At 37.1% G+C, this 26,360-nt stretch overlaps 1 protein-coding gene across 2 annotated transcripts in view; it reads left to right on the forward strand.

Moving 5' to 3' along the window:
- Positions 1-26,360, forward strand: part of LOC110377677 (voltage-dependent calcium channel gamma-4 subunit) — a 79,059-nt gene that overhangs the window by 47,676 nt on the left and 5,023 nt on the right. The gene's annotated exons all lie outside the window — the stretch shown is intronic.

A 26,360-nucleotide genomic window follows, 5' to 3' on the forward strand; every position in this document is an offset into this window, starting at 1 on the left:
TGCACGTTTAATAGTGGTGCGTCTTCCCACTGACATAATCAAAGCATATTAGAGTAGACTGTGTCTCGCGGCAATGCGACCTATTTCGTTGCGTTCTGTCTTCGTAATAATTAAACCTATGGAATTATGAGTAAAGAGGTGGATATGAAATCCTAAGAGCTTAGTAAATAAGTAAATTATATTAAATAGTAACATGTAGTATACTTGGCTATGGTATAAACACACATACATACTTAGGTACATAGTTGTTTATGTAAAATATGTATTAGTACCTATATGATTTAATGTTATAATATTTATGTATATCTATGGATTTTTTTTGCCTGATTTAAATAAATAAATAAAATAAACAAGTAATGTTTCAATTTATGAAACAAAATTAAAAATTATTGGCATTGGCAAACCGTTGAGTATTTAATTTAAAATGTAGCAAGTTCCTACTATTCTACAATTACACATGTTATTTTTATAGGAATGTAAATATCAGTCAGGTAGGTACAAATTCAAAACGCAGTTGTCATAAAACCACAAATCCGAAATTTATTTCAATAATTCCAAAATTATCGTTATTGGAAAACCGGTTGGTAATACATCAAATACGTTTGTGAATTTATAATGGCGCGCTAACATTTCGTGTTGCAAAAATCATTAGGACTTTTAACAAAATCGGTTTCATAAAAACATGTAAGTATGCCATTCAGGTTAACCTACCTACAATTTTTAACGTTATTACAAAATTAGCTAATTAAAATTTCTATGCCTTATTTTGCTAAGCGAAACATGCAATACTAGTCTTACCGCGAATTACAATAACCGCTAATTTATATGAAGCTTAAGTCAAAACTCTAATTGTTAATAGGTTCTTCTAACCTACAGACAGACATGTGTTGCTGGGGAGTTTGTTGCGCCACTTCTTCTTTCCAGCCAAAACACATAGGAAGTGGTAAAGGGTGGGCGTTTTGGGGGCTGTCTTTTGTAGATTTCTGACGTTTGAAAAGTTCTGTTTTGCAGCCTAATTTGAATAAATGACTTTTGACTCAATCTCCAATCTCAAAACAACGGATGGATCGCCCATAATCCGCAGTTAGTAGGTACCTAAACCTTTTATGCCCGAGCTCGCCGTCAGAAAATTACAAAATCTTCGCCTCTTTAAGCAAGTTTCAAGTATATTAAGTAAGATTTACGCAGCGCTTCAACTAGCAACACCTCGTTAGCTGCAAATGGTACCGAACACCTCTTGACCCGGTCCGTGTCACCCAAAGTGTCGGGTTTAAACTTTGATAGTGTTAAGTGGTGACAGTTTGCTAATCTCTTTCAGTCGAGGGTTAAACTATTATGAAGGTGTACTGATTACATGAGCAGTTTCAGTTTTTTATATAAATTTTGAGGTAGTGGAGCTCTTGGTAAAATATTTTTTTTTCTATACTTAAAACATTTCTGGTAAAACAGTCGATACAGCACTTTTTATAGTCAAAACTTGTTCATGAAGCAGGATACTAAATAACTGTAAAACATCTGGATGTCGTAACACTAACTTATTAAAGCACTAAAAACCTAAGAAACGACTTAACTAAAGCCACAACACGAACTAAAGCATTTACCACTTACACTAACCTCAAACGCAAGAACTAGGTCTCCAGAACTCAACTCTATAATCACAACTTGAATAAATAAACGCGTTTATATTTCACACTCAACGGGAACAATTTTAAACAACATCGCACCGTAGGATTCCCTAGGCACACATTCACTCTTGTATGAAACAAAAGAAACGAGGGGTAAACTCGAAAGTTGTCACACTTTATAAACAAGGTGCTGCAGGGGAATCTACATTCCATATACACTAACATTACAAATAGGAACGTCAGTCTGTCTGTTTGCTATTTACGACTCAAACTTTTCGTGTTTTGATGTATTTTGGCAGTTTTGTTAACAACTATGTGAGTAACTGCATTGTTTTGTACCCCAACCCTCATATTTAATAAACCTGGATGAAAGTACAGCGCTTTCTATTACTAATCATTATCTTTTTATCTAAAGGAATCTCTACAATTATTTCTCAACGTAAAAGTGCCTTTAAAGCAAGATAGATTTTATATAAATTACCGCCTTCTATTTGCCCGTCCATTAAGTTACTTAAAATCAAAATGGTTTTAATTGTTCCTTCCCGATTTCTTTCCTAATGTACCTTTTACTTTTCTTAAAGCTTGTGTCCAATGACCCGAAGTAAAGAGGTCAAGTCACTAACAGATTTGTCTGAAGAGATACTCTTGACCACTCCAAGGAGTATTGGCAGCCTTAGATAACGTATAGCGGGCACGTTTACTAAATCACTTTTAGAGAACAATTTTATATTTTTATTTACTTATCTGGTGTTCCAAAATGTTCGAGTTTACGCGAAAACTAGTTTATAGCCAAGTGTTTGAGAAGTCGTCCAAATAAAATGTGTGTTTTTTTTTTTTTTTTAAACGGTTTTATTTAGCTCACCCAGTTTGTTTTATTTATTCATTCTTGGGTCAAATTTAGTAATTCAAATTTCACCCTCTTCCTGTCAACCGATTAATCTGAAATTTTGTATACACCTTTAATTCCGATGACAATACAATATAGTAATATCAATAACATTGTAAATCCAATATGGCCGCCGGCACAATGGCGGATAACGTAGATTTTATCAATCCCATCAATATGGGTATCAAATGAAAGGGCTCAACAAGCAGAATACAATATACTATAAAAAATTGAAATCCAAGATGGCGGCCGCTACAAAATGGCGGATAACGTAGATTTTATCAATCCCATCAATATGGGTATCAAATGAAAGGGCTCAACAAGCAGAATACAATATACTATAAAAAATTGAAATCCAAGATGGCGGCCGCTACAAAATGGCGGATAACGTAGGTTTTATCAATCCCATCAATATGGGTATCAAATGAAAGTTCTCAACCAGTAGAATACAATGTACTATATAAAATTAAAATCCAATATGGCGGCCTCTACAAAATGGCGGATAACTTAGGTTTTATAAATCCCATCAACATGGGTATCAAATGAAAGGTCTCAACAAGTAGAATACAATTTACTATGCAAAATTGAAATCTAAGATGGCCGCCGCTACCAAATGGCTGATAACAATTTTTTATCAATCCCACCAATATGGGTATCAAATGAAAGGGCTTCACAAGTAGAAAACTGTCAGTAACTCCAGCGGGCCCAACAGGGCCAAGGCCTGCCTGGGCTGCGAGATTGTTCGAAAGAGTTACCACGGCCCTGGTACATAAAAGGCCTACGACGGAACAAAACGGTTCTTAGTCAAGAGTCTGGCACTCCCTCACCGCTGCTGACCCACAGCAGGAGAGGTCATGTGATGATTTTGGGGTCGTTAAAAAAGTATCTGGAAGGGCTATGTATTGAGGAATTAGATTGTAATAAATTGTCAGGTAAGAGACCGTGTAATAATGATGCACTAAATGAATTAGATAGAATGAGGAATATTCGGTAGGCATTTTCATTAAATACTAAAACTAGAAAATAAAAATCGGTAAAAACTTTTAAGTTAAACGGTTTTATCTTATGTGCACCGAAAACTAGAAAATAAAAAATAGTTACTTACCTGTCAACCTACGTAGGTGGTCCCGGTCATATTAGACTAAAATAAAACGTGGGGCCCTGTGAAATCCTACCTATGGCAAAGCATATCTTTATACTTTGGTAGATCATGAGCTACGGCTGATTATTGATTGTCAAAATCTCCAGTTACGATTATAGTAAGCCGATGCAATCCACACCTATTATACCTCTAGAAGAGAGTACTACAGCAATAGTTAATGGGCCCCACGTTTTTATTTTAGTCTAATATGACCGGGACCACCTACGTAGGTTGACAGGTAAGTAACTATTTTTTTATTTTCTAGTTTTCGGTGCACATAAGATAAAACCGTTTAACTTAAAAGTTTTTTTACCGATTTTTTATTTAGTTTGGCAGTTCACCATAAAGAGTGAACTGATTTTTATACTTTACTTTATCCGATAACTTAGAAACTGCGCGTTCATACTGCAGCTTTTTTACACTAGTGGAATACATTCCGAGTAAATAACTTAACCGAACAATCCGTCAGTGTTACAACCCGTAGTTGTCAATTGTTTACTGCTCACCGAAACGAAAAAAACAGTCGAAAATCAACTAGTGCCAGTTTATAAAAATATGTAGGCATTTCTATACTTTCTGTATCCTTCTTTCACTAAAAATTGCTCAGATTATCGCTAATTATTAAATGAAACATAAAGATTAACATAGAATGTACCTGCTACAGTAAAAACTGGGACTTTAGCCAATAAAGGGTGAGACAAAGCCTGTGAAAATAGCATTACACATCTTACTTCCCGAATTTTCACCCTCTCGCGCATAATTCACACATTATGCGGTGCGTGATTGAGGCGTTTCAGACTTTCTACAGTACGCCCACCGTATCTTGACACTTTATCGAGGCGTTGCTTTCAAAGATAAAAAGCAAGAATATGTCAAATGCTGTTCATTTAAATGTAGTTCCCGTTTACGTCGCTTCTCAAGATATACTGGGCGTTCTGTAGAATGAAATGTAGGATGTTTCGTCTGTAAAAGTATGTACTTTGTTTACTTTTAGTGCTTAGGCCGAATGGGGTGCTTTGTTTTTGTTTCTCGAGGTTTTGCATCAAGAACGCGGAATTTAAACGACCGATGCATAGCTACATTTATCTTGCGATAATCGCAATCTTATTATAACAAGAACATAATTAGTAAGACAGTTTTTACTCAGTCTTATATTATTTTCAAAAGAGAATGCATATTCGCGCAATTAACATTACACTAAAATTTGAAATTCTAAAGGTTCATAAAAGAAGAACAATGAACACAATCAGAGCATATACTAAAGATTCCATATCGTGGTAGCAGAACGTAGTTTTATTACCACAGAGCTATGAATAAGATAATTAATAGACCGCGGGGGAGGGTAATATTTTCCCCCTTGCATGTGTCGAGTTTCTTTACAACGACGCTGAGACTAAACGTTAGTACCCCTTTATAACATTGTTAACTAAATTAAAATATCCCCGTATAATGTATGTAAATTCTGAACATAAAAAGCGAGGGAACAAGGGTTTCATGTTTACACACATATTTCGTGTTTGGTAGCGACCGCGTCTGATTTAAGAAAAAAGTGTCTTCATTTATGTTTGAGTGGTTATATCCACGTTTCGTAGAACAAGTTTATTCTGTGAAATGATTTTGGTTATTGCGTATGTAAACTGTAGTTGTTGTACAGGCTTACATCATGATCCACTATGCCTAAGGGTCTATCCACGTAATGAAAAGGTATGTTTGCATCTGATACTTTAAGCTGAAGCTAATTAGATGAAGTATAGTGTTATTGTCTAAAACCAATTTTTTCGATCATCATCTAGAAGCCAAGCATTTTCGCAACTATGTTGGGGTCGACTTAAAGTTGAACCTCTCTTGAGTAAAACCTGTTTTTACAAGATATTAACACAACTCTTCCTTCGTCCTCATTTCGTTACACTGCAAGTAAGGCTGATACACCTAATCATATTCATAAATACGCCAACAAATATAAATAAAAATGTGTCACACCGTAAACTACCGTAAAGAGTTGACGTACCACCTGCTGTAAAAAAGGATTAAAAGAAAACCGATACTTATAAAGCTAAACGATTACTCAGCCACGAAAACATCAAAGAGCCAGTTAAATTAAAATACGTCTATAAACTTGAAATTTCATGCTGTGCTGATAAAATGGAAGTATTTAATCTTAAATTCAGGGAGTGAAGAAATCTTGTCACATCAATCAATTATTTTTTCGTAAAACCGCGTCTCATCTACAAAGTGGGGTCTCGCGGTCTTGCAAAAACGTTTACTTGCTTGCCGTTGGTACACTTGCGTACATGTGTGTGTGTTTCAAGTAACTGAATAATTTTAGTAGTAATGACTCGTGTTAATGTCATAAAATATGCTGTATATATATAGGGCACAAATATTCTTGATATTTTGATTGATTGTTTATTTCTTATAATAGCTATACTAAAATAGCCTCTAAACACTCAAACGCTAATTAGCTTTCTCAACCGTTCTTTGACGTGAGTGTGTATCTACCTCTATGATTCAATAGAAGATTTCTATGGCCGTAGCAGACGTTGCTATATACATGTTTGATACGTGATATTACTGTCATCACACTGTGACTCAACTATAACATAAAGCAAATAATTATTATGTCTCACTATTCAGTAAACTGCATATAATTTAAGTTGTCGTGACTGTGCAAAGGAAAAAATCATTTTAGTATTCATTTTATATTGAGACATCCCGGTCCGGATGCCTGATTCTTTCTTTCATCAGGTGCACCAAGACTAGAAGAACTGAAACCTTTGTTGAAACAATAGACCCCGATACAAAGTATCTACCAACTAAAGCCGTTTCTACGTACCTAATTAAGTAGTGCAAGCGCACCAATGTTTTGTTTTCTCATTTTCTGTTAGGAGTAAGGACTAGTTGGGCACTTTCCGCTGCGTCGCCGTCCAAATTGCCACTTGTGGGACGTCGTGAACTAACTGCAGGCTCCCTGCAACTCGAAATGTAGCAGCATCCCAGTTAATTTTGTGCCAGATATGTTCGAGAAAATATTCTTGAAATTGCAGAAACTTTTCTAACTTCTGTGCAGTGGATACGTAGCTGTCGCTGCGGTGAACATTTTATTTCAAACTTTTTGAGTGTTAGTTGAGTTGTTTACTACAAAATAAAGCCGCAAAGAAACGCTTAGTCTGCACCCTTTATTCGATTGTGAATAGAGAAATGTTTTGAATAAAATAACGCGAAATTTAAAAATGAGCTCCGTGTTCCGACCCGTTATGTAATATATTGACCCCAAAATGAATTCAAAGAAAATAAAACGGGCTCGGCAAAGAGGTGTTTCCTAAGTTACGCATCAGTGCAGAATAGGTATCCATTCCCACGTCGATTTCAAGAATGTATGGTAATGTGATGGAGACATATCGTATTCTCGCTTCACTGTTACGATACTGAGTGCTCTCCATACTTCGTTTTGTATTCGCTCTCTTACTTATTTGATGCTTTTTGTGGAAGAAAACAATGGTATCCATTTGGAACATTTCGCATTAAGAAGATTCTGAGAGTAGTTCGGGAATCGAGTTAGGGCTGCCATTTCTTGTTCATGTTACGAGAAGTGTGATATTTTGTTATTGGATTTTGTTGGAGGGCAACGTTACACTTTGTGTGCCCACTTTTATGGTGTTGCGGTTTTATTAACGTTCTCTTTCTGCTAGCTCTGCGAGGATGGAGGAAATTTTATGGCTTTTCTTTAAGTAGTCATCAAAAATAGTTGTTAAAATATTTTTTATGGATCATGGAAATTAGACTGTTTTTTTTTTACATAAGCGATATAGTTTTTTAAATGTGTAATAATCAATGTAAATGTGCAGTTTACGTAACATAACAAAAGTAATATGGGCATCAAACGCAGATTCAACGTAATAACCCAGATTTGGAAAGTAAAGACAAAGCACAATAAAGAGAACTGCAAATAAACAAATCATAATAATTACAAAGCAAACTAATTAACCGATGCTAATTGGCTAACTGCTAAATTAACGAACCGCAGACGAAAAAAATACCAATAACAAGCAACTTGGGCATTGCCAACACACCTTGTGCTCAAAATTCACGGAGAATAGTCCATATTTCATTTCAGTCCGCTACTCGAATACACAATGAGAGGATCCCCATGAATACTAACTAGACAACAGTTTATTTCGTTAATCGTGCAAACAAGAACTTTCAGTTTGTATTGCTTTATCTAGCAAATAGTTTGGTTTGACTGCGTTTATGGTAATTATTGTAATTTTGATGAGGTTGTACAATTCGGGAATGTTGTTGCTATTCTCGTTCGTATAATTGGGTTTATTCTTTAAACATTGGTTTAATTACGCTGGGGAAGTATCATTAACATTAATGAATTTAGGTTTATTAATGAGACAATACGAGATAGAGGTAATCGTCACTTGCTTCTTACTTCTCTGTAGGCAACATTCAGATAAAATAGTTCCTTAAAAAAGAAAGTAAGAGAGAACAATTTTATCAATGTCTAAAACATTGATTAATTCCGCTGTCGCTCGAATATCTTCATTAATTAACCGATTGACCTTTTTCCTGAATTAAATAAACTTCAACTTGTTTTCTTTGATAAAACTTCCTCCCTGCTCAAGGTTTCGCAGATACACAAACAAAAGTGAAAGTATCATCGATGTAAATTTTATCGGATGAAAACCGATCGCTGTAGGTACATGTCACCCATATTTACATTTATCAGGTCAGGCCTTATAATATAAGTTTATTCTTTTATCAAATCCGTAGAGACGATAAAATGAAAGTTTTATGCGTCAGCCGAACATTGTAGTGCGTAATGTCCTAAATGATTCCGTGGTTTCTCTTTGTTTTTCCAACGTTTTTTTGTAAAACTCGTTGAGAAGATTCCAAATCGTCCCGCTGGGATTTTGGAGATGTCAAACTCGAGCCAAAGTCGCGGCAAGAGTGATGATACGACGCCTAACAAGTAGGCGACATCTTTGTAGATAGAACTGTTATTAGCATACCTATAAACATAAGTTTTACGAGGCGTTATCATATTTAAAACTATTGTTTCGAAACTAACATTTAGACAATTTCTTTGTCTAGCCCTAAACTTCAGTAATTCGAAATTCAGTAGTGTAGACTTTTGGGTTTATCTTTGGCCTTATCAACAAAAAGCTTTTAACTGTCAAGATAGTTGAATGTCTGAAAGAAGAAGATTTAACAAAAACCAATCCCTTTCGTTAGTTTACTCAGATGGATTACTGATACCTACTATGTACAGAGAATTATTACTTAATACAGTCTGAAAAGTTTTAGACCTCGTATTATTATCGTTTAACTGAACATAACAATTCTAAAGCTATACCTATAGAAACGCTTGTACAAGGCAACTTGGCCGATCAGAATAATCAATCAGAAAGTTGGTTCTAACTTCAGTCGGCACGTAAGTACTGAATCAAATCAAAACTATGTGCCTTATTATGCGTGAGATAAAGTTACTCTTGAAATACTAGTTTTGGCTAACGGCATGGCTTCGTTTGATTGAGAAACTACTCATTTTTATATTGGTATGTAGTTCAAGATTTCGTTAAAATCGGGTCTGATTTTAATAACAATTATTTTGAAGTGGTCGTATAGATGCGAAGTTTAATAACAATTTCATGCAAAAAAACTTATTAATAGTCAATTTTTCAAACATACAAAATTAAGTATTTTCATACATAACGAAAATACACAAAACAATTTGGCCGATATCTGGCACCACCCCTCTCCGCTGACCGACGTCAACTCAGCATTTACCACAAACACATATTATCCTACCTCGTTATCCATTTGTTTCGACTTTATTAAAACAATGTTTTTTACCAGAACGCAAAATTTTCCTAACGACCCGCACCATCTAGGGACATTTGGCCGGGATTAACTTTATGAAGAAAACTCCGGCCGAAGTGGGTTATAAGCTTCTTTTGTTTTACGTCACTTGTGTACCGCGCGTGTAAGGAAGTATCTTAATTAAACCTTTGTTAGACAGGTTGCGGTCGTCGGGCAGGCATTATTGTGTTATACATGCATGGGAGATGAAAAACACGAAAAGATTTTCATTTAACTTTTTACGACAAGGGTTTGTGAAAAGATATTCTGGCAATGATGTTTTATTTTCCAGTGGAATAAGAACTCATGTGTTACTTAATAATTACTTACTTTACGTGGTAATTAATACAAATTATACAAGGATTTTCTTTTGTTTGTATGAACTTTTATAAAGTTTTTTGGTCACGAAGGCGAAGTAGTGAGAATACGGAGTATAAATAGATATCTCTCCTGCTCTAATTGAATTTTAATTGTTAGTGCAGTTAGCGTTTATGGCTTGCAATGATACACATTACATACGTTGGTAGCATGCAATAATATACACATACATATATACTACGTGTAACGTGTACTTATCTCGAAATGCATGAAGTAAAAATCGATTCCGAAATATTATAATATTCCTCCAATAAACCGCTCCTAATACCTTTCGAAATGATCAGAAAAGGAAAAGATGATCATCACGTGATATATGTATTTACTATCATACTCGTTTCTATTCTTAACATTATCATACTGATTTTATAGAAGACATTCATAAGCATTTGGGATTACGTTCTATCGATACTATGGACTAAAGAATTCATTTTATTCGCTGGATAATGTTACTATGAAGTTTTGAAATACTTTGGAAAGTAATAATAAATGTACGAGCTTTAAGCTTTTGAGTTAGTTTTCAGTACTTCTTTTATTTATTGAATTTAACTATAGCAGGACGTTTTATAACGTTTATAATTTGGCCGAGTACACGAGTATAGAGTTTTTAATTACAACGTAGTATCATCGCCTCCCTCCCTGAAAAACAATGTCTCTACATCAATTTGTGGGAAGTTTATAAAGATCATATTTATCTTACAATAAATTAAAACATTTAATGACACAATTTAGATAGAAGAACCATATTGCGTGTGTTCACTTAACTGTACTCCACACAGCATGAAATTATGGCAATATATCTAGGTATCTAACTTCATAACGTTTGTTGAAATAGCATTAACATAATTTATATCACATCCGAACTATTAATTATGAAGATCTGAATAGCATATTCTTTGCGTTTTAGTGATCAAACTTCAAAGCAATTTTCCGCACAATGAGCTTTTAAAAAATGTGGAGCCATTAGCCTTAATTGTCGCGGACGCCTATTTTTATAGTGGGAGCCTTATATTTTATAACGTCGTCTTCAAGTACTTAATCGCTCTTCTACGTACCAATTTGTAAAAAACGTCTTTTGTCCTAACAATTCACAACATAAAAACAATCTCTTTGGATATTTAAATGTTTCTGTCTTTGCGTACTTAATTTTACCTTTAGCTTAGCTGTATTGCGTAAAATGACACACTTGGAAAAAAGAAAATCTCGGTAATCATGGGCGGAAATTTTCATACCGCCTACCGTTTAAATGTCTGAGCGATGAATAATTATGTGCGTACGACGCGTGGTGTCATTGGGAGTCGATATCGCTTACGCATTAAATCTACATTTATTACGCACCGTCTTACCTACTCGTACATTCATTTTCTGAGGGAATTTCAGTGCGAGCATGCTCGTCATTGTTATTGCTCGAGTTTGAACCGACGAGGTTGATTGATGACGCGCTCAAGGGCCCGCGTCGGGCGCCATCGTCAATGGCGACATAAAAATCGCTGTAATCCTCACCCAATTGCTTGATTATGGCTGTTAATCTCTCACCAAGATGGCAGCTAAGGCTTCGACCCTGTCTTTTTATAGCTCCACTTTTATTTTCTCTACAAAACTGTGAATGTTAGCGACTACTTAACAAAATTGAAACGGTATAGTAAATTTACGTAATACGTCTTTGTTTTCTACTTTTACAGTCCGTTTTAATGACCCGGCGCGCGGTGCCGAGATGAGGCCTATTCTTAAGGCAGAAATTTTAGTTGTTAAATACTTTTTCCATTTAAAGGTAGGATCTTGGGAGATATCTTTCTCTTGAATGTTTTCCCGTTAGTATAATAAGATGGTTTTGCGAGGTCTTTGGATTTGGCCTAACGCTAAAAGTAACAATAATGTGTTTACGAAACAAAGAGGCTTTCAAAGCTGGGAACCTTGAATGTTATAAAAGTTTTACCTTTCACAAAAACTATTGTCGTATTTAGAAAAAATATTGGCAAACTATCAGTAAACGTACCATAGAGCCGACTCAGAAAAACAAAGTTGCCACTTCAGAAAATATCATAATTGAATCGACCGTTGCCCAATCGAACATTAACTTACACGACCCTTCAAGACGATTATGGCAAAGTACACACATTATATGAACAGCGTCCTACCCAGCAAAATAAAAGGGGCAATAATAGTAACTATGATATCCTAAAAGGGTAGGTCTCGTTTGCTTAGGGCAGCGTATATGGCATCGATCAAACTTAACGTTTAATCGCCTTACTGATCCTCATATGAGTTCCCAATTCGTCCTTCCCTTCGTCCCTGAAGGGTTATTAGGTTAATATTCTACAGAGATGGACAAGAATGGATACCATTAGACTATGTAGCTACCCACCACATTGTTTATCAGAGGGTAGGGAAATTCGATTCAATGGAGTAGGTAAAATTCTCCCCACAAATATCCCATGCGGGGTAATAGTTCAATATTCACAAGGAGTAGGTACATAATTAGCACAGCATCTATAGGTATTATATTATACGTTTTGGTAAGATATGCCACTTCGTAGGTACATAAGTGTTATGATATATTTCTTTCAGATAAAAATAATGGTTTCACCTCAATATTAACTCTAGTATGGTATTAATATTTTATGCTTGTAATTGTTATCTTTTGTGATAGGATAATAAAGTTATCCCTATACTATTAATACTCTATGTAGCCCTTTTTCGTTTCAGTGGATTTCAATTGTCCATTCGGCGTCTTGGCACTCTTTCTTGTTCGTTTTGCTCTTCAAGTCTATGATACGTAAAGAATCATAATGGACATTCATTTATACGAATTCTATTATAAAATTTAATTTAAATGTCATTATTTGCGCAGGCATATAATAACTGGTGGCTTTACATGGAATTAAAAACGATCTGGAAAGCATAAACAATGATTTTTAGAGTAAAATTATTTTTCTCATACTACGTGAACATACAAAAATAGTTATTATTAAAATAAAATATGTAGACAGGTATAAAAAAAATACTGAAAAATGAAATCTCTAATGTATGCAACTACATATTTTTAATTCGACTTCTAGAATGATACGCCTAGAGAATTGATAACAGCCTCCTTTATAAAAGGTCGGTTAAATAAAAACTGATAAATGAACTCACTTTCAACGTTCACTATAAACGCGCATAATCACATAACATTTCTCTTACAAAGAATTACGTTTTCACGTACCTAACTGAAACGTTTCGTGGACCTGTATTAATATCCCGGGTGGCTACTCAAAAGGCTCGTTTCATCCGAAAGCACTTCAAACATGCTAATCACTGTTTGTTTGTTCGGTTGTGTTGTTTCTTTGATCGACCTTTCGTGTCCACTCGTTGGCTTTACAGACCACTTTAACTGCTTACGGTACGTGTATTTGCCCTGTACATACTTGTTCGGCATTCGGACTATGGAATATTGCATGCTTATTCGTACGACTGTGAATGGACAGTTTGGTTTACAGTTGAAATGGTTATATAATATTCCGTATAAATGTATATGTATCCTATGTGTATGATTCCTTTAAAAAAAATCCTTTAAGTTCCTGTAAAAGTATCTCCTTCAGTGTATGTTCGAAGCCTAAATATCTCAGATTATCTTTATTTCGGGATATGAAACACATTTTCAAAAGTAAATTGATCATGTTAACGAAAACACATCTGATATTTTCCCCCGAGGTTGAAGGTAAACAAAATAGGTATTTTATGCGAAATATATTATACAGTAGATTTGAATCTGATATGAGAATCTTGTAACTGTGCCACACCAACAGGTAGATACAATGTTTTTCGAACAAGATAAAGTAATTTATGTCTGAACGAACAAACTTCGGAGACTTGAGAGCTCGACCCTCCGGGTGAGCGGAATAATACTCCAAAATGGTGTTTATAACAAAACATAAATAAGAGTTCGCGAATTTTAATATCAATCAATTAGCACTTCCAAAAATCTTCATCTTTCTTACCTCACAAGTTCCCGAATAATTTAATATAAAGAAGCCAAGTTTATCTAACGGAAAAGTTATCAAGAAGTTAATCTTTGTGGCTATTACCTACCGGAGGGAGATTCTTACCTTTTTGTCCGACTTGAGGGAAAAGGGAGAGTAATGATTACACCTTCCAGGCATTGTATTGTTTGCTTGTGTACTTGTTACTTTGTAGATTTTGCGGTTGCTGTGTTGGCTGCGTGGTTTATGACCCAGATTTAGGTACCGATTTGCAAACAGTGCGGTCGTGTCGGTTTATGCGTATTGTCTTGTTTGCCGAGATGGGGGATAAAGCGATGTAGCGTCGCGGATTATAATTTAACGTTCGTAGAAGAATTTAACAAAGAGATCCTGATAAAAAATAAGGGCAAAAGCAATACACTTAGTTCGTCATTCATCTCGGAGTAAGTAGGTACGCGTGGGGATGTGTGCTCAATCTAAGCGTTCTCATTAGTCGCGCATAACAGAGGCGCGGGTGCTCTCTTGATTGATTGCCGCTCACCCGGACGAGTCTCATCCATTTTTACACAAATCCTGAGATAATGGATATCATTTGTATCCAATTGCATTGTTATAAAAAAGGCCAAATGTTTTTGTTGGTGTTATTTGAAGCGGAAATTGAGGGACCTTAAACAAATAAAAATACTTCTTACTTGAATTATGTACATGAAATAATTTTGGCTAGCAAAATAATTAGCACGTGAAAAGGATAACGTGCACATTACACGTCAAGCTATTCATTATTCTACCAGTATTTATTAATTTAATACGTCAATCACACTCATCGGGAAGCGACAAAGCGTAGGTACCACACAAGCCTTGTACAAAAATACATAGGTATATGCGAAAGTTTGTGTTCGTTACTGTTTCACTCTAAAGCTTGTGGCACATTATAGCAGCACGGCAACAGCACGGCAGCAGCACGGCGTCGCCTCGAATTAAGACTACGGCTAGCTGCCAGCGCGCCAACCACGCGCTGTCCGCTCGCCGTCGGCGCGCCGTCCGCTCGCCGTCGGCGCGCCGTCCGCTCGCCGTCGGCGCGCCGGCCGCGAGGTGTAAGCTTGCTGTCACCGCAAACTCAATCTTATTTTAAGACGATTATGATTGATGTTATGATTGAACACGACGTAATGACGTTGTTTCGCTGCCGGCTCGGAGTCGGCGCGCAATTAGCACGCCGTCGGCGCGCTGTTCGCATGAGGACCGCTTGCTTGCAGCACGCGGGCGGCAAGCACGCTGACTGCTCGCCGTTGGCTTTTTCATATTGACATTACGAAATATATTATAATATACACGATTTAATGCTCTAAATTGAATGACAACTTAAATGCTGGCGTGGAGCCGTGCTGTTGCGGTGCTGCTGTAATGTGCCACGTCCTTTAAGCTTCTACTTACTTACTTGTACATGGATTGTATTGTAACTCGGCATTACAGGAGTAGGTATAGATAATTATATATGTCAGTATGACATAAAAGATAAATAAAGCTCACATTATGTTAACTAGGTATACAATACATATATTATTATAACCCTACACAATACATTATTAGAGTTGACATACCAAACGTACTGTCTGGGACTTTGTCTCAAGTACCCACTCATACGAGTAGACTGGACAAAAAAATATCAGTGAAAACAGAGGGATGAGTCATTACTCATTATATAACTTTTGCTAATACCTGGGCAAAGCTCGATCAATCTCCCATTCTTACGAGCTAACATGATCTTGGATTAAATATTGTGACGTAAGAAAGAGAAAACGATATAGGTACGCACCAAGGAACAAGGAAAGAGCGGAGATGCCATAATGCAGGTAGGTCAAGCGCCTTCTTGTGGGTCAAATACGTATTGTGGCGTGATCAAAACGGTCAGTTACGAGTGAACTTAGGAGGCGTTCTGATTTTTTGAGATATCTGTCAATAATTTTGGTGTTCAAAATAATGGGTTCGAAAGTATATGGGCGAAGACAGCAACGTTCCTCGTCCCCGGCACACCTGCATTTTGGCGCGCTGCTTTCTTAGATTTTCCGATATGGCATCTCCGCTTGTAATTTTATTCTCCTTGTAGGTACCGTAACGCAGCCCAAGGGTGTGTGTAGTAGACTTTGATCGATGGTTGCTTGAATTTAAGTAAGCTGTTTATTTTTTTACTGTAATCATAAGTAGGCCGTAAGTGTAACGTTATAACTTTGGCTCGTAATATAGGTTTATGCACACGCTGATCCCTTTAAAATAATGATATTATATCAAGAACTGAGCAGTTGCACAAAATGGGAACTACAGTTTCACAAAAATGTAGGTCAGTACGCCCAGATTTGGGTAATGCATTAACTCATAAGTCGAAAAGGTTAGGTTTTATTATATTATTATTCTTTCGTCACATAATGTTACCGTCTTGCTCCAATAAAAGGTACTGGTCAAATTATTCGAATGACGCACTCACATCGAATAATTTGTGAAGTGCATTGACAATTAATTTGAAAAGTCCCTTGGCATTTAAATCCTGCTTTTCTTGGTTAATTTCTTAAAAATGGCAACATGAAATCAAAGCTAACAGCGGTGATGTGAACAAATTGCTCAGTGGGTGTATTACCTTTCGACGCATGTCAGAGTTCACAGATAATGCCAATAACTTTTTTGCTTACACTTTAAGGGTGCCTCTACACGGTGCATGTAGCTGGAGCAAGTTAACATGCGCAAGTGACAAGAGCACGCGGCTGGGTACATGCGCGAGTCACTAGACCCGCACGCAATTAAAATGCATGTAACCTGCGCATGTGCCTCAACATGCGCGGGCTAGTTTGCACCGTGTAGATGCACCCTAACGTCAAAAATCAACAAAAAGTTCTTAGTTCAAGCTGAAACTTGGAGAGATGAAGTGCTTGCTGAACTTATGCATTGTAGAAGTTTTGGGACTCAAAGCTTTAAGCTGTGCACTACTAGAGTAATCTTTGTATAATTATTATTATTGCTTGTGTCTAGTGTCAGACCTTTTGTTGTGGAGACAATTCGAACTTCAGAATATTTGAATGTCCAATATCATTTGTAGTTGTTGAGTATGCAAATAATTTGCTAATTTCTAATGTAGTATGTTTTTGCCACTGATTTATTTAAATAGTATAAAATCCAAAATAATAATAATAATTTCTTGTTTTAAAATCTTAATGAAAGACTGAACTACGGCCGGATTATAAGATCCATTAAAATTATGCACCTAACATTATGCTGTACTTATTTATTAACTTGTGACTGAAAGTATATAAACTTAAGTAATTAGTAAAAACGTTTTAAAAAACACCAATAATTCGAGAGAACTTTCTCGAACCATTAATACCATTCTCACCAAAGAATTACATGCTACACTGTTGCTCCATCATTTCTACTAAGCTATTACTATCCGTAACATTTTGGCTATAAACGTTTTAAGACCACTTAAATTGTACTAGTGCTAATGTAAGATGTCGTAACTCGCCTACTACAATACTATTAAGTATCTACTTTCCTTCGACCATAACAACTTGGGGATTAAAAAGCTAATATAAGAACGATAAAGGGTATTACAGGTACTTGCTGTTCCTTGCAGGTACTTGTGGGATGAAGGTAAAACCTTCGTTCCTAGAGATCCACTTCCCGTAACCGGGTAAAAAGTAGCCTGTGTTCTTTTTTTGGGTCTAGATTATAGACTGTGCTCAGTAGTTTTGATGTCTAAATGTGACAAAAAGAGTCACCTTTGAACTTATAAAATAAGTTAGGATTTACCTTCAAAGAAGACACTATAGTAAAACAGGTTGTATAAAACATAAATAATTTATTAATAGGCTTTATTGTCAGTAGATATATAAATAGCATACCCACCTGTATAAATAAAAAAAAAAACTTGATATAATAGTATTAAAAAATGTAATAGAATCAGAGAGGTCAGATAGGCAGTCGCTTCTTGTAAAGCACTGGTACTCAGCTGAATCCGGTTAGACTGGAAGCCGACCCCAAAATAGTTGGGAAAAAGACTCGGAGGATGAAAAAATTTAGAAGAATAGTTTTACATGAATTCGACATGAAAAATATTGGTATACATATATATAATGTAAATTAATAAAGGTGCTTAGATACCACACGGATGGATAGGTTCCTATGTGACTATGCGTGTGAAGCATTTGTAGCAAAATTAAGCCTGAATTTTGACCTAAAAGCGATAATAGCCTCGAGTTATCAACATAATCGTAGCGATTAAAATTAGGTTTAAATGTTACGTTTCAGTCTCTACAATAGGTACATTTAGTACTAGCCATTTTCCTCGCGGTTTTACCCGCGTTTCGGGGAAAAATTTGCTCGTGTCTGGATAAAATAAAGGATATGTTAGTTAGGAATAGTGTAGATTTTAACTGTGAAACAATGTTTCAAATACGATCAGTAGTTCCGCAGATTCTAGGGTACAAACAAACAAAAAAGTTTCCCTCTTTAATATATCAGTATGGATGTGCATGAATTTTAATACCTATGAGGGATTGTTACATAAATATGCTCACATAAATTATTCAGTTATTTTATTAAAATCCTGCATAAATGAGGTTAAAAGTTCCAATAAACAGTTGTAGTAGTATGTAAATGTGTATACTTGTGCTCGGAATTTAGCTCCGGACCGCCATCTATTGAGTTTTGCGAAAACTGTACTCAGCTACATCTGGTTAAACTGGCAGCCGACCCCTAAATGGTTGGGAAAGGCTAGTCACATGATTATAATTGTTAAAGCATTTGAATGTTTGTGAATCAATCAGGGATTACCGGCTGAACAAATTTGGATACAGCTTGACAGTGCTTAAAAAATAACATAATTTTTACTAAATTATTTAGTAGAATATTTTGGACCCAGGGTGAATCCCTAAAATAAATATACCTACCTACCTATAAATAAAAGATGTCTACTGCCTATTAAAGGACTATATACCCGTAAACTAGAACAATGAAATCACGAACATCTATTGTAATAAGTTTCCAACTACGAATAATGTTCCACATTTATGTATGACGGTATTATTCCATGTAGGTATAATAAGGCCTTTAGCAAATAACTGGTCTCATATCGGTGGCCCGGAGGCTTGGCTGTATCTAAAATAACTGAACATAAATCAAAATAAGTTTACGGTATATTTAGATATAGACGATGTCTGAATTGTGACTAGATAAATTGGGATTAGAGATCGGGAAAACGAAAATCGAAGCTTTTCAATGGCTTATAATGTCTTAATGAACGTGCAAATACTCATTAGTTAAAAACCTAGAGTAAAAAAAATATAATTACCTTTTTTTTCGCATGGCACCGATTCGTTATGAAAACAGTATAAAACAGTTTGCGCTAAACCGGCTCACGAAAGCTGTAAAGTACCAGTCACTTAATAAAAGATCTCCCCCGAGAAGTGAAGCAAACGGCTCAATAAGATAGACGGCATCATCATCGTTGAGTAGAAAAAAAACCTCGTAAAATGTTGGAGAGGCTACATTAAATAAATTGCAGGCGCCCACCGCCCGTGGTGACATCTGCCTCCAGTCGCTAAATGCTAACTATGTACAGAAGGTTCGTCAATTTTAGCCAATGATTTTGAATCAATTTCACCGCATTGTATCTATTTAATCTATATTATAATTATATGCTTTATGCATAAAGGGATAAAGTTTGAATGTGTTTGAAAATTGCTGGATCTTCTCGACCGATTTGAAACATATTTTACAATCGTAAGCGTATTTTATTTTCTGGTACGGAAAGTAGATCCCCTAAGGGCGCGCTTCCGCCCGCTTTCTGAGGAAACTAATTGCTGCAGCAGTGGTGAAAATAAAATATGTTATGTTATTCTGATGATATTCTATGTTACTGCCAAGTTTGATGATACAAACATATTAACACACCTACGTTCGCTTTTATAATATTAGTATTTATCAAACAACGTTGATAGTCGAATATTACTGTTATAGAATTACAAATGAACTATTGTATGTTTAAGGCAAATAAGGCTTTCTTGTATTTCTCAAAATCTTTTTCGTACTTCTAACTTAATAACTTAACTAAGTCCGAGTACGTAGTTAAATGGTCCCTCTAAAGGATTTTGTTAAAATAAAACGTGGACATTTAAAAGCTTTTGTCATAATGATACTGAGATTACCTTAAAGTAATTGCGTAGCTAAAGATTTATCAAATTTTATGTAGGTATTCCAACAGACCATAATATATCTAAATTTTTTCCGACAAAGACATTTCTTCAATAAGTATGTAGGTACAAAGATCTAGAAAAAAGACTTAGGTATTATAAAGATTTGCTATTTCCTATGGTTACATCCGCATATCAAGGGTACTCAGTTCTATGTCCAGATGCTGACCTATCCTAGACTGAAATTAATCTACTTCGGATTAAATATTAATCTTTAAATCTCAAATGATTGTAGTTGTTTACAGAATAATTATGATGGAGTACGTAAGTTTGGAATGAGCCCAGGTAAAACAACAATGTGATCTAATTTAATGACATAATACAACTTAACACAAACGTACGTGAACGTTTCAATTTGAAAACGACTAACAGATGACATTCTGAACCCGTTTTCTATTCAGCAATTCCATAAACGAAAAACAGAATATTTTTCTTGAATAACAACGCGGAAACAAACATTAAAATCACAACACAGTTCGGGAAACCAAAATGGGGCATCATTGCCAACGTCAAGCAAACGAGTTTCATAACTTTTATAACTTGTGTCGGTGTTCAGGCGACTTTGGCTGTCTTCAGGGACGTCGCACCCACTGTAATTATGTTTAATGGGACCGTTTATTGCTGACATTACTATTACAAACTTTGTATTCGTATTTTATTTGATGTCATTATGAGATCAAGTTGTTCAGCCATCGTTTACATTTTGGTGCGATTAGTGATGCATTTATTTTAAGTCGTTTGCCTGTACGATTTGAGAAAGTACAATCATTATTTATGCAATCAAAACAGGTATAAAGTATGTGCCTATATAAATAGGTAATTAAAAGGTTGTGAAATTACCGTTTTGTGTCTCCTTTTATTCGAGTCAACGACCATGTACACTGTGACACTTTGCTGTCATATTTTTGCTGCTTACAGAAGCATTTATTTTTTATTTTTAAATATGTACTCCATATTACCTCTATACAAAGTTATAAGTTTACATTTTGACAAATTTGAATTTATTCTGTTGTATTCGCGTTAATTTCTGAAAAACTATATTGTATGATAATTACACCACGACAAATTGATAATATAATTTTTTATTTACGTAACATCTCTTGCCGATTACTGTTTACAGATCTTCGAATTAATTAATAACGCGTAGGGATATTACGTACAGAGTATCGGTTACGCGTCTGTCAATTCGGCTTTGTTAAGATACAGATATTGTATTAGACGGACAATTAGTCTACTATTATGTATGACCTGTCTAGACAAATGGGATGTCTCGATATTGACAGGTTGCTTCGCGTGGCATTAACGTTATTATCCGACAACGTGCTCTGAAGTAGTACAGATCTTATATTAGGTATTACTTTATTATCGGGGTGATAAATAAAGTACATTAGCTATTTATTAGTATAAGACTAAAGTTTGAATAAGTTTTTACGTAAATGTGAATAGTTTTATTTATTTGTTATTGAAATCATATTTTTCCAATTCATATATTTATTATTGCTCTTGTGACCCGTATTTACAGGGTATAAATTTTCTAGGCCTGGATCACATTACTATCCAAGAAAAGATCTTCAACTAAGGCAGGAAGATTCCGCAGTTATTTCCGAACTGAAAGTATCTCAATTCTCACAGCTACAGTTACTGATGACACTAGAAAAATGGATTCACTAAAAATTTATAACAATAATAAGTTGTAGGTATCGAGAAATAAGGTCGATCCAAATTGTAACACCAGAATGGACAGAGAGAGAGAGAGAAAGAGAGGATATAATTGAATTTTATTACAGTCCTCTTTAACATGATTATATTGAGGGCTTATGGCCACGAACAAATTGGGCTGATGTTGCTACAATAAAAAAACTTTGAAAACAACTATTGAATATCAATATCCACCTGCGACAAATGAAATCTTGTTTTGGTATACTTACCTAGCTCGAAAGCATCGGATTACAACATTAACATGTAACATTAATTCGGCTCCTATTGGCATTTGTGAGGAATATGCTCTCAGTCATGGCCTGCTCTACAACACTAAGAAAAGTGAGTGTATGGTTTTCCGGGCAAGGGGTAAATGTCCTGATAGTGTTCCTAGCATCAAATTAAATAATGTACCGCTAAAAAGGGTTGACACTTTTAAATACCTTGGGCATCTGGTGACCTCTGACTTGAAGGACGATTCAGACTTAGAGCGGGAGCGTAGGGCGTTGTCTGTTAGAGCGAACATGATAGCTCGCAGGTTTGCACGATGCTCGAAGGAAGTAAAAAACACTCTTTTTAGAGCGTATTGCACTTGTTTTTACTCAAGCGCCCTGTGGGCTAACTATACTCAAAAACAGTACAGCGCCCTACGCGTCCAATTCAACAATGCCTACAGGATGCTGTTGGGGCTGCCTCGGTTCTGCAGTGCGTCGGGGATGTTCGCCGAGTCGCGCATTGACTGCTTCTATGCGACGATGCGAAAGCGGTGCACATCCCTAGTACGCAGAGTGCGCGCCAGCTCCAACACCATCTTGAGGATGTTGGCTGAGAGGTTCGACTGTCACTACATTAACCATTGTTGCATGCTTAATGTGGTCACAGTTGCAACGTAGCAATTTATAAGTAATAATTTAATTTAATTTTACTATTATTGACTTTTGTATTTTAAATTATGATCTTTATGGATTGAAATAAATGATTATTATTTAGGGTAAACATTTCTGTTTCTTAGCTTTTTGGCTAGTTTTGACTACATTTACGGGCGGGTGCCAAGTAAATGTAGTGTGTAGTGTGTATTTACTGTGTGTGTGTAGGTGTTATGCCATGTTCATCCAACTGCATGAACTTTCTGACGATACGACAGGTGTTGAGAATTGCGGCTTTCTGGAGAAGAATGTAGGTGGAGTCTTTCAGATCAGTTAATTTGAGGCTATGGTGAAGGTGATTCGGTATGACACCCGTGGTGGAGAGGACTATAGGTATTACATACACTTTGTCTTGTCGCCAAATTCTGGTGACTTCGTCTTTAAGGTCTGCATATTTACTTATTTTCTCGCCTATTGTTTTTTGCAAATTATGTGTGTTGGGTACTGCTATGTCTATGAGGTAAGTGATTTTGTTGATTTTGTCCTGAAGTGTTATGTCTGGTCGGTTGTAGTGTATTGTCCTGTCTGTGAGAATAGCGCGGTCGTAGTAGAGTTTGTGTGTGGTGTTTTCCAGAATGGTTTGTGGTGTATATTTGTAGTATGGTGTGTTTGTGTCTTGTATGAGTTTGTGTTTGAGTGCTAGTTTTTGGTGAATAATGTTTGCGACCTGGTTGTGTCTGTGAGTGTAGTCTGTCTGTGTGAGTGTTGTGCATGCCCCTGTGATGTGTTGTATGGTTTCTGGTTGTGTGTGGCATTTGCGGCATTTGTCGTTGGTTGCTGTAGGGTCTTTTATAATGTATTTCCTGTAGTTTTTGGTGTTGATGATTTGGTCTTGTATCGCAATGATAAAGCCTTCGGTTTCTGGGAATAGGCTGCCGATTTTGAGAAATTTATTTGAGGCTATTGTGTCAATGTGTGGTTGTTCCAGGTCGTGTGGGTGCCTTCCGTGCAGAACTTTCTTCTTCCAGTCCTTGATTATTATTATTATCTTGTATGTCTCTACCAGACCTCGGGACTACAGAGTCCCGGATTTTTGGGAGGCGAACGTGGGGCCGAAGCCAACACGCTGAAGCCCTTTTGAGACAACTTTAATGAAATGGTGACACAAAACCGACGATTGTCCCTGTATACACTATAGGAATGTACCCAAGGACAATCCCCGGTTCTGTGCTAAACTATTGCTAACTATGGATGAAAACTACTTGGGCTATTGTGATGGGATGCTAATGGACTAGGAATGGGGAAACTACGGGAACTATGGCACCTGCCGATGACAATGTATTAAATACATGTTAAAATGGCAGGTGGAGACTCGCCAACTCACTTACTGGGCCCCCGGGAATCAGTCACTGAAAAGCAACAAGAGGGCAACAGGGACATGAGCGGCTGAGAAGGGTGAGGATACCTCGGCGGACTTTAAACGCAGATCACGCGCTCCCTGTGGGTCCAGCATCACCGGCCCACTCGCCACTTACCTCGAGGCACCTACCCTCCGAGCAGGACTAACCTTGCTCTAGCGACTCCACTCTGACCGGCCGATGAAGGCAAGCCAAGAGGCGGGAGACCTATCCCCCGTCATGCTTCACTCCGGCAAGCCGGAGATGGGGGACAGTATACTCTTCCTGGAGCACTCGGATATATATAGCCCCGCGGGGTCGCTACTCCCCGTCATCCGCCTCAGATGCCCTGCGGGGCTTATTATTATTATTATAAATGTATGTCTCTTTTTGACCTCGGGACTACAGAGTCCCGGATTTTTGGGAGGCGAACGTGGGGCCGAAGCCAACACGCTGAAGCCCTTTTGAGACAACTTTAATGAAATGGTGACACAAAACCGACGATTATCCCTGTATACACTATAGAAATGTACCCAAGGACAATCCCCGGTTCTGTGCTAAACTATTGCTAACTATGGATGAAAACTACTTGGGCTATTGTGATGGGATGCTAGTGGACTAGGAATGGGGAAACTACGGGAACTATGGCACCTGCCGATAACAATGTAATGAATACACGTAAAAATGGCAGGTGGAGACTTGCCAACTCACTTACTGGGCCCCCGGGAATCAGTCGCTAAATCGCAACAAGGGGGCAACAGGGACATGAGCGGCTGAGAAGGGTGAGGATACCTCGGCGGACTTTAAACGCAGATCACGCGCTCCCTGTGGGTCCAGCATCACCGGCCCACTCGCCACTTACCACGAGGCACCTACCCTCCGAGCAGGACTAACCTTGCTCTAGCGACTCCACTCTGACCGGCCGATGAAGGCAAGCCAAGAGGCGGGAGACCTATCCCCCGTCATGCTTCACTCCGGCAAGCCGGAGATGGGGGACAGTATACTCTCCCTGGAGCACTCGGATATATAGCCCCGCGGGGTCGCTACTCCCCGTCATCCGCCTCAGATGCCCTGCGGGGCTTTATTATTATTATCTTGTATGTCTCTACCAGACCTCGGGACTATAGAGTCCCGGATTTTTGGGAGGCGAACGTGGGGCCGAAGCCAACACGCTGAAGCCCTTTTGAGACAACTTTAATGAAATGGTGACACAAAACCGACGATTATCCCTGTACACACTATAGAAATGTACCTAAGGACAATCCCCGGTTCTGTGCTAAACTATTGCTAACTATGGATGAAAACTACTTGGGCTATTGTGATGGGATGCTAATGGACTAGGAATGGGGAAACTACGGGAACTATGGCACCTGCCGATAACAATGTAATAAATACACGAAAAAATGGCAGGTGGAGACTCGCCAACTCACTTACTGGGCCCCCGGGAATCAGTCACTGAAAAGCAACAAGAGGGCAACAGGTACATGAGCGGCTGAGAAGGGTGAGGATACCTCGGCGGACTTTAAACGCAGATCACGCGCTCCCTGTGGGTCCAGCATCACCGGCCCACTCGCCACTTACCACGAGGCACCTTCCCTCCGAGCAGAGCTACTAACCCTGCTCTAGCGACTCCACTCTGACCGGCCGGTGAAGGCAAGCCAAGAGGCGGGAGACCTATCCCCCGTCATGCTTCACTCCGGCACGCCGGAGATGGGGGACAGTATACTCTCCCTGGAGCACTCGGATATATAGCCCCGCGGGGTCGCTACTCCCCGTCATCCGCCTCAGATGCCCTGCGGGGCTTATTATTATTATTATTGTGGATAATATTTTCAATGAATAAGGTAGGTATCTTAATCTTATTTTATGTTTTATATTCCATAATTTATCAATAACTCTCATAATTGTAAACTATTCGTATTAAAAAAAAAAAAAAACTAAATACAATCATAAAAACTAAACATTTCAAGAAAAAAACTCGTATAAGAACCATGAGTATATTGTATTCTCAAAAACGTTATAATTCAATAATAATCATTAATGCATATTTTTTGTAATATAAATCAAAAACTGCCTGTTTTCAACCAAAATGCAATATGGACAGAATCAACATCACCGATGATCGTTTTGTAAAAATATTTACAAGACTCCACAAACAAGCGGAATGCTTGCTCTGTAAATAAAGCAATCATTTGTGCAGACAATAATTTCCTGGTATTTTAACTTTTTTTTTATTCCGATGTCTTTTTTGATTTTTCACGTAACAGAGAAAATAAAAGCAGTTATTACCAAATTATTACTAGCCA

The sequence above is a fragment of the Helicoverpa armigera genome, chromosome 2, assembly GCF_030705265.1.
Source record: "Helicoverpa armigera isolate CAAS_96S chromosome 2, ASM3070526v1, whole genome shotgun sequence".
In the NCBI taxonomy this organism is placed as follows: Eukaryota; Metazoa; Arthropoda; class Insecta; order Lepidoptera; family Noctuidae; genus Helicoverpa; species Helicoverpa armigera.